Genomic DNA, 10,208 nt, shown 5'->3' on the forward strand with positions numbered 1-10,208 from the left:
CTATGGAAGAAAGTATACATCAGCGATTACAAAAACCGCAGGAACGAATTCTAGATTACATTACGGGACTAGGAACTCTGATGCGCCGCCATGGGGAAATGTCCAAAGCTTCACAATTGGATCGCTACTATAACAACCTCAAACCAGCTTATAGAAACTATATTAAGAGAAGGGAGGTACACACCTTAGCCGACCTAATTGAGCTTGGACAAGAATTCGAGATTAACCTAGATTTAAACAAAGCTTTCTCCGGAAAATCCGAATCTAGGAAACCTCGATCTGAAAAAGCAGTGGCCACCGCTAGCCCTGCTTATAACCCTAAAGAATGTTGTTGGAATTGCGGACAACGAGGACATAACCGTAAGAATTGCAAACTACCACGGAAGTTGTTCTGCTCCCGTTACGGAAAAGAAGGAGTATACTCCCGTGAATGTCCGTGTCCGGGAAACCCCATTGCGGGCCTAGAGGGAACCGAAGCCTCCCGGCCCCCTACCGAAGATTAAGAGACCCTCGTCCCTATATCTTACTCCGTATCGATAATCGGAATTACCGGGCCCTGATTGATACAGGAGCCACGCACTCCTATATTGGAATAAGAGTATTCCAAGAGTGCACACCATTAACCAATCCTTTGCAGGAAGCTACGCGATTGGCTAATGGAGAGAAGATTCCGGTTACGAAAACTGCCCGCTTAAAGATCCGGATAGAAAAAGTGAAGTTAAATCACATCTTCCGCATCTTACCGACCTTACCAGTAGACGTCTTGTTGGGACTAGACTTTCTGAACCGCATAGGATTCCAATTGAGTACCTCTGTTCCAGTAAAAGCATGCCTCATCGCCTCCGAAGCTAATCGAGGCTTGCATAAATGTTCTCCCGCAGAGAAAGAAAAACTGGACAAAATGGTACAAGAAGAGCTCCGGACTACTAAATCTTCCAGAAAACATACCACTTGGGCTCAGTACTGCATCCGAGTAAAAACTGGACAAGAACCTATCCGTCAACGCTATAGGACGTACAATCCTAAGCTACAAGGTATTGTTATGTACATAGAATAAACATACATAACTCATTGCTACAATAAGCATTATATAATTAATATTATTAATATTATTATCATTTAAAAATATAATTAATAACTCTAAATCTATCATAATTATATTAAAATATCAATAGCCTCATTGTAAAGGAGAGATACTCCTAAAAGCGACAAATTCCTAAATGTAATACGAAGCGCCAGACGCAGCTCGTTCACACAGTCGCCAAGGCTAAGTCCCGACACGTGGCAAAATGCACTTCGACGGCAGTCGAATGTTCTAGAACAATGACGCATTTGACCATTGGGACCCGCAAATGTTACCATATAAGGTAATGTTTGACGCTGCACTTTGAGGGTAGGAGCCCCAAACGTGCAGCCCCAAAAATCAGTTCGAGTCAAAAGCTAGAAGGAACAAGTCGAGTCTCCTAGGACCTTCAGTCCTCTTATCTCTTAAACTTATCCAGGCAATCCTTTGTCTCTTAAGACTATAATTATCTAGCTCATAGCTCTGGTTATCAATTTGTATAAAGAAGAAACATTGTAAATCAAACGTCAATAAACTTTATTATACAAAAGAATTTCGAGTTTGTCGTGAATCAGCGATAGAACCACAACAGTATCATTGACCAGGAACTGGACAAGATGTTAACCGAAGACGTGATAGAGCCTTCCGACAGGCCATGGAATTCCGGGATCGTTCTAGCCAGAAAGAAAGACGGAAAATACCGCTTCTGTATTGACTTCCGACAAATCAATACCGTTACCGAACGGGATGCATACCCGTTACCGCCGGTCCAAAACATTTTGGACAAACTAAAGGGGGCCAGATATCTTTCAACAATTGACTTGAAAAACGGATACTGGCTAATTCCCCTAGATCCGTAAAGCCGAGCGATTACGGCTTTCGCTATACCGGGCAGAGGCCATTACCAATTCAAGGTAATGCCTTTCGGCCTACATTCCGCGCCGGCTACCTTCCAACGGCTTTTCGACAGAGTAATAGGTCCAGCTATGGAACCTTATGCCTTCGCGTACCTCGACGACATAATCGTGCTCGAGAGTACATTTGAGGAACACTTCCAGGCCTTAAAAGAAGTATTACGCCGGCTAAAAGAGGCAAAACTCCAAATTAATCCAGAAAAATGTAAATTTGGACAAACAAGCCTCAGATATCTGGGACATATAATCGACCAGAATGGACTACACACCGACCCGGACAAGGTAGAGGCAATAATGGCCATAGACAAGCCGACCAATCTACACGAACTCCGAAGATTCCTCGGTATGGTGTTGTGCGAAAAAATGTCCTAAGAGAGCTCCGAACCTGTGGTCAGAAGGGAAGGTCTTATTCTAGAATAAAATTCAAAGCCAAGGTACTAGGCAAAATGAGTTGTTTATTTAAATAAATAAAAATATACAAAATTTAGAATATATATTGTTCGAGATCGGGAGGAGCAACAATGCTGAGAAGTAGATTCCACATTTTTGCTATATCTCCCTGTCTCTATTGCGTTCACAGGGGACGGCAGTAGAGTAGCTAGGATGGTTCTGGGACCGCGTGGCGAGGGGGTCGGGGTCCCGCGGGGGCAAGGGAAGTAGGGGAATTGCCCCCTCTCCTCGTGCGCGGTTGTGCGCATGCGCATCGTCCTCCCCCGACGTTAAACTCGTAGGGTACACACGTGACCTCCCCCCCCCCTCTAATGTTAAGCAGTGGACGCCTGAGAGAGAGAGAGAGAGAGAGAGAGAGAGAGAGAGAGAGAGAGAGAGAGAGAGAGAGAGAGAGATTCCAGCAGAATAAACTCGTAGGGTACACACGTGGTCCCCCTTACGTTTATCCGTACAAGAGAGAGAGCCCCCCATCCCCCTTACGTTAAGCCATACAAGAGAGAGAGAGATTAGTGCGATGATCGCTTTGGAGAAAGAGAGAGAGAGAGAGAGAGAATACTCGTAGAGAGCGATCCAGTGATCGCTCCCCCATATTTTTTTTTTTTTTTTTTTTTTTTTTTTCGTAAGTTAGAAAAAAGGGAATCTTTTTTTTTTTTTTTTTTTTTTTAATTATAATTTATTGAAGTATTAAAAAGGTTTTATTTACAATGCTTTTTTTTTAGAAATTTTTTTTACATTCAATTGCATGATGTATATATTTATGACAAATGCTACACCACTCTGGTAGTGAACAATTGATGCGTAGGTGACCATATTTTGTACAATTTGTACACCAGTAATGTGGTGTGAGATCTATCTGAGGCTCCATTTGCGTAGCCTCAGTTCTTGTAGCAATGGACTCCGTTTGTGTGGCCATATTTTTCACCTGGGACATATTTGAGAAACATTTTGTTATTTTTTTTTTTTTTTTTTTTGATATTGTAATAGCTATTTTAACAAAGCAAATATACTTACAAAAATCACAAACTCTTCTTCTTCTTCTTCTTCTTCTTCTTCCTCTTCTTCCACCATCTCCTCTTCTTCCACCATCTCCTCTTCTTCCTCCCTCTCCTCTAAAGCAATGGCTGGTAAAAAATAAAAGAAAAAAATTTTTTTTTCGTAATTCTTCGTTTTGAATAATAATAAAAAAAAAAAAAATTGGTCAAATAGTGGGATTGTTAACAGTTTTCAAATATATGTGTCGTAAAATTCTTTTATGATTCTATTTATTGAAATAAACAATCTGTATGGATGGGTAGGGTTTTTTTTCTTTAAAAGAAATTAAAATAAGTACTTACAGTTCATGTGCATATTATGATGAAGCATTGCTTCATATTCTTCAAAATAACGATTATGAGAATCGTTAATTCTTTTGATGTAATCAGACATCGATTCTGCTTGATTTTTATCCTCCTCCTCCTCTACTAGATTTATTGTCACTAAACAACGTTCACTTTCCATTTCTTTAATTTTCTACTTTACTATCCGCACTGATGAACGTTCGAGGACTGAATGCAGCCTCTGAAGAAATCCCGTCGAGAGAGAGAGAGAGAGTCTTTATCGTTTGTTTTCAATATGAAATTACATTAGAAGTCCATTCTTTCTTTCTTAAAGGATACACTATACCCTCCCCGTATATAGAGATATCCATAGATATTTTTCCCTATTGTGTTATACTGTGATAAACCTACAGGTCAATCACAATGGAAATTTATCGCAAATAAAAAAAAAAAAAATTACCCCTTCCATTATTTCTTTCTTAATTAAGAAGGATACACTATACCCTCTGAATAATCCCCGTATAGTGATATCCATAGATATTTTTTCCTATTGTGTTATACTGTGATAAACCTATAGATCAATCACAATGGAAATTCATCGCAAGTAAAAAAGAAAAAAAATAAACAAAAATTACCCCTTCCAAACATTGCATACGCTTAATATATGACAATATCGTTCATATAAAAAGTCAGTCTGTTAAACGAGAGCTGCATAGTCGTACCACGCGTGCTTAAACTATTAAGAAAAAATAAGTTTGTGTGTGTGTTTGAACGCATTAAAAAGAAACTTGTTTGTTACATAAAAAAGGTAAGGATATTTTTTTTTTCATTCGATTAGTACATGCATTATTTAATTGAGTTTTTAACTTTAATGAGACTAATCATTTTTTTTTTTTTTTTTTTTTTTTTTTTTCATAGAGATAAAAATGAATTTCAATAAAATCAATGAATTGGGAAGCGTCATTCCAAAAAATTTTGTGAAATTAAATAGCTTGACGGAAAATCAAGAGTACGATATTTCCGAAGTGGACAAAATTATGACAAAATATGGAATGAAAATCATTGTAAAGCTGTCAACAACCGATTGGGTATTCTTGCCAGGGAGAATGGCAAAATTGGCGGAAGATACGGAGCAGTTGCAGCACCTACAAAAGGCTGCAGCATCCAATAATTTAATAATGTTATATAAAGGAGGAAAATATCACAACGTGGAATTTAAGTCTAAAGTTTGATAGGTATTTTGTATCAAAAAATAATGAATAAATTTGTTGTTTATTATATATTTATTTAATAAAAATTGTTTTCTTATTTTTTTAACTTACATTTCTAACAATATTCGTAAGAGGATTATATTGTACAATTTTATCGTGTATGATTAAACAATAGGCTGTAGTATTATCCGGAATGATTTCCATACACTCGATCTCGAGTTTAACGTCGACCGTGCCGGTTTTTATGGACTCGTTCTGATGCGAGCAGTCGATGACGAAGAGCGGCCCGTACGTCAAAAAGTCCGTATAGTCGAGCATGGGTCTCCCGAGTTTCTCACCAGCGTAATAGGAGGTGAAAAACTTTACATACATGTCGTAGAGGACGGAGTAGCGGGATTTCGTGAAATCAGTGTCGAGACGATCGTACGGATAGGATTCGGAATTCAGATAGAGTTTGACATCGAGGACTTTGCAATGATTAAATCTCAGCACATCCTCGTGCTGATTACTGTTCTTGTTCGTTCTGAACGCCAGAATGACGTATCGCGGCTTCTCCAATTGCGTGGACGCTTTCACGGACCACGTGTGTCGCTGCGACTTGGGCAGAAGGGGATACTCGTAAAGTTCCCAGGCGCGAAAAGCGAGTGACAGACTCTTGTCCTGCTCGACGATACCGAGAAATTGGAGTTTCGTAATTTCGTTCAGAGTCACATAGGGTATTCTCCATTGCACTCGTAGCAGCTTGATCGACGAATCGGTGATTTTCACCGCCGAGTAAATGGCGTTTGTATCGTCGCGCGCGCGAATGAGAACGAGCTCGTGACGCGCGTTAACGACGACTCGCCGATAATCCTCGCAGAATCCCAGCAGCATTTTCAGGGGCACGCAAAAGCTGAAATTCTTAACAGCCGCCTCCTTTTTGAGCCGGTCTCTGGCCGTAGCGACGAACCATCCGGAATGACGTAGACTGACGCTCTCCTCGGTGCTCAGGGAAACGAGATTCTTCAGAGTGCTGGTAATACCGACGTTTCTGCATCGGTCGATCTCGATACCGTTCAATTCATAACGAATCTCGTCGAAGAGAAAAGCCGCGGAATTGCAGTCGAGCGTAACTGTATCGTCGTTGGTGGCGCTCGCGTCACGCGTACCCTCCACCAGCTGGCCCTCGACGTAGAGATAACTCTCGCACGGCAGGAGTATCAAATCATGCTGCTGTATGGGAATGCGAATCTCGTCGCTGTTCGCCAACGAGGCGTTCGCATACGGATTGTAGGCATGCATCTCCATTTTCGTGATGCGATTGTCGTAGGTCAGCCGTGCGGTGACGTTCAAGGGATCTGCCATTGTTCCACTATGTACTACCTTCGCCCAATCTCTTCACGGTGAATCCCAATGATTGTAAAAATTCGATATTTCTTCTCGTTAGCAGGAAGCTCCTCTTGTCGCGATTTTCACTCCGAGCCGGTGTATTCGACTCCACGTAGGACGAACGACTAGCGAACGTTTCATCCAGTTTCACCGCTTTATAATCCTCGCTACTACTTTTGTAAATTAACATTTCTTAATGTGTAATCTTATGGTAATTTCTTCACGTCCAAAGTCTACGAGACGATCGTCCTGATCGAGGATACGTAACGTGAGACGGTCGATTACTCTGACGATGACCGGTAGATAAATGACGGTTTTCGGTGCCTCCGAGATTTTATAGCCCGGTGGTACGCTGGGAAAGAACTCGTGAATAATGTGTCGTGGTCTACCGTTGGTGTACGCACCACCCGCAATGTTGCACTCGATGCGTAGAATATTTGTTTTCACAATGTCCACGGTATCGTCGGATTCAGCCTGGACGTTCGGCTCGATCACGCGATTCGACGAGAAGCCCAGTAGCGAGCCAATGTTATTCGGTTTTCCAAAGTCAATCGAATATTTACAGAATATTTCACTCTTCAGTGTATTGTTATTCGCTCGTAGAAGAATGACGCTGTCAATGTTGTCTTTAATTTCATGTCTCGCAGAAATTTCAGACTGGAAAAATTCATTTATGGCACTCAACTCGTAACAGCCTCTGGGTATCGTCAGCACCTTATCGTTATCGTAGTAAAACTTATTATTCGTCTCGTCCACATTGGCTATCGAGTTGAACGTTTGCATGTCCACGAGACCGATCTCGTAGCGATCGTCTTGCAGATTGATGGGGGGAAAGAAATCTGAATTTAATACTGATTTACGATCCGATAATGTCACGGTGAAAGACATTTTTGTTTCAAAGTATCTGTTCTCGCAGGAATTTCACGCACAACTGACCGCAATTGCTTTTATCGTACGATTGATATCGATCATGATTGTAGTAGATTGTAACGTTAGGACCAAAGTAACGCACACATTCTTTCGGCGGTTTCAAATTTCCGAAGGAATCAAAGTATAGGACGATGTCGTTACGCTTGACGTAGGCTACCCAGTGGGTACCAGGACCGCATTGATCGTCGAGATTCACGATCGCGCACTCGTTGCACCGCGGCCCGTCTAGCGGCAGAGATGTGCGCATAAAGACTCCACGGAAGTATGGTATGCGTCGGCAGATGAGTGCCAATTGTACGTTACTAGTAGGACCTGAATCCGGGAGAGCATCGCCACGACGAAATTTTCCCTCATTCATTTTCTTCCTCGACCGTTTTTTTGTCGTTTTTTTTTTGTTTTTTTTTTCCACGGATACCCTCTCCGACGACTCGCTTGTACGGTTTCAGATAAAGACCTCGACCTCTCTCGCGCGACGCTTCCATCGCGCGATTGTGACGTTGCATTTCCCGCAATCCTTCTCTCTCAGCTTTTGCACGGTTTACAGCACTCGCTATACCCGATGCCCCACCTGCAAGTGCTCCGACTGCACCTAGTAGTGGAAGTATAGGTATTATACCACCCCGTTTCCTCGGCACTCGAATTCTTCTCTTCCTCGTAATACCAATTTTTTTCTTGTTGTTCTTTTTTTTAGCCGCTACTGCTTTCTTCATCGCAACAATATTATGTAATCCCAAGCCAAGTTTACGCTTAGCATTCATCGATGCCCATACGGCTGCGGCGACCGCGCGTTCACCCAAGGTCGCGTCTCTTGCGGTAATACGTTCACGCGCTCTCCTCGCTAGCACTTTATCGGCCTGATGACGCTCCGGTAGATCCTCGTTGTGCCAATATGCTAAGTCGTGATCGAGGCAGGCCTCGTCCAGCGGATTTATACCACGATCGCCGCGCTCCAATCTTTCGCGAAGTCGAGTGCCGGGCCCGCAATAATTGTAACCGGGCACGTGCAGCTCAAATGGCAATTTTTTCAAGACTTTATTGAAGAACGATCCAGACATTTAAAGCAACTGCTTCTCTTGCTGACAAACGTAACAGTCTTTTATCCGTCTCGGTGGTCCGTCGTGGTGAGTGGTATCAGGTAGATTGTAGTGTTGCAAACAATATTGATATTGCTGCACATCCGAGTCCGCGCGAATGTGCCGAGGTAATCTTTCCCACACACTCGCGATACTGTCTGGAAAGTACTCGAGCAATACGATCTTCGGTATGTGTTCGAGCTGATGATTCGTCAAGTTCTGCAGGGAATCGACGACGACTAGCATGAACGACATCGTAATGGCAACTGACCGAATAGTTCCGTGAATCGCGAAATATAAATGAACGATACGGCTGTTGCCGAAGGTCAATAGCGAGGATGCATTTCGTGAAGCACGTGCCGACTATTCGCGTGACAAATTTGGATGCTCACAATGCTACCGCGCAAATAAGAAAACGTCACGGATCGCTATTACCATCTACGATACGCTGCATAGTTTGCGGTCCATCGAATTGCGGTAAGACAAACGTGCTGCTGAGCCTCATAGAGAGTCCGCACGGTGTGAGATTCGAGAACCTGTACGTCTACTCGAAGTCGCTGCAGCAACCGAAGTATCGATATCTGGAGCAGCTTCTGCAGGAAACGGAGGAAATTGGTTACTTTCAATTTTCCAACAATTGCGAGGTTGTGAACGTCGCGGATGCAAAGCCGAATTCCATTTTCATATTCGACGATGTGGCCAACGACAAGCAGGACAATATAAGGGACTACTTTTGCATGGGTAGACATTCCAACATCGATTGTTTCTACCTCTGTCAGACTTATGCGAAAATACCGAAGCATCTGATACGAGATAACGCAAACTTGCTAATAATATTTAAGCAGGATGGAACTAATCTGAAGCATATTTTCAACGATCATGTCAACAGTGATATGTCGTATGAGAAATTTCTCACATTGTGTTCGACCTGTTGGAGTCGCGATTACGGTTTCTTGGTAATAGACAAGGATAGCCCTCTGAGGAACGGCCGTTATCGCAAAGGTTTCAACGAGTACGCCACGATCGAGTGAACAGGCCGGTAAGGTTTCGGCCTTGTGAATGTCATGCCGGTAAGGTTTCACGATCACGGCCTTGAGTGTCAGTTTGATACTGGAGCGCAGGCTGTTCGGATCGTCAGGTCGGTTAAAACCCGTGTCGGTTCGGGGAAAGCTGTTGTATACAGCATCGCAACAGGTCGGTTAAAAACCGTTCAATTCGGGGGATAGCTGTTTTATACAGCATCGCGATGGATGAAAAATCGCTTCTGAAGAGGATCGCCAAGACGAGCGAGGTCATTCGCGACAAGCATCGTGCCTTGAAATCGGAGAAGGCGATAATGGAGAGCAGTTTGAATGAGACATTCAAGCCGATAGTCGAACCATTGAAGAAACTCGTTTCGCAAACGGAGGATAACACAAATAGTTCATTTGTCAAATACAACGATAAATTGAAGAGGGGAGCCTACTTCACATCGACACCGCATAAACGAGCAAAGAATCTTAGTAGTAGTAATATTAGTGAAACTATTACGAATCCATTGGATTTCATGACCGACGACGACGACGACGACGACGACGAGTCTTCTATAACCGATCAACCATCGCCCGATTCAAAAAAAAGTTTGCTAGAAAAATTAAATGTTGATGAAAAACAGGAACCAGGCTTGTTTCAACATGTCTTTCAACATATTAAATTACATCCGATCCCTGGCAAGTATATTAAATTACTTCTGACTGATAGGGAGAACTTGATTGATCATGCTTTTGGACCTCGTTATGAAGATGATCAACTGACGCTTGGTAAATGTAAATTTGAAATAAGTCATGAGGGAGATATTATTCTCGATAAGAAGTTATACACCGGTACAAGAGGTACTTATGAAC

The sequence above is a fragment of the Prorops nasuta genome, unplaced genomic scaffold (assembly GCF_024137725.1).
Source record: "Prorops nasuta isolate Cenicafe-Biocafe unplaced genomic scaffold, Cenicafe_Pnas_1.2 PNAS00007, whole genome shotgun sequence".
Lineage (NCBI taxonomy): Eukaryota > Metazoa > Arthropoda > Insecta > Hymenoptera > Bethylidae > Prorops > Prorops nasuta.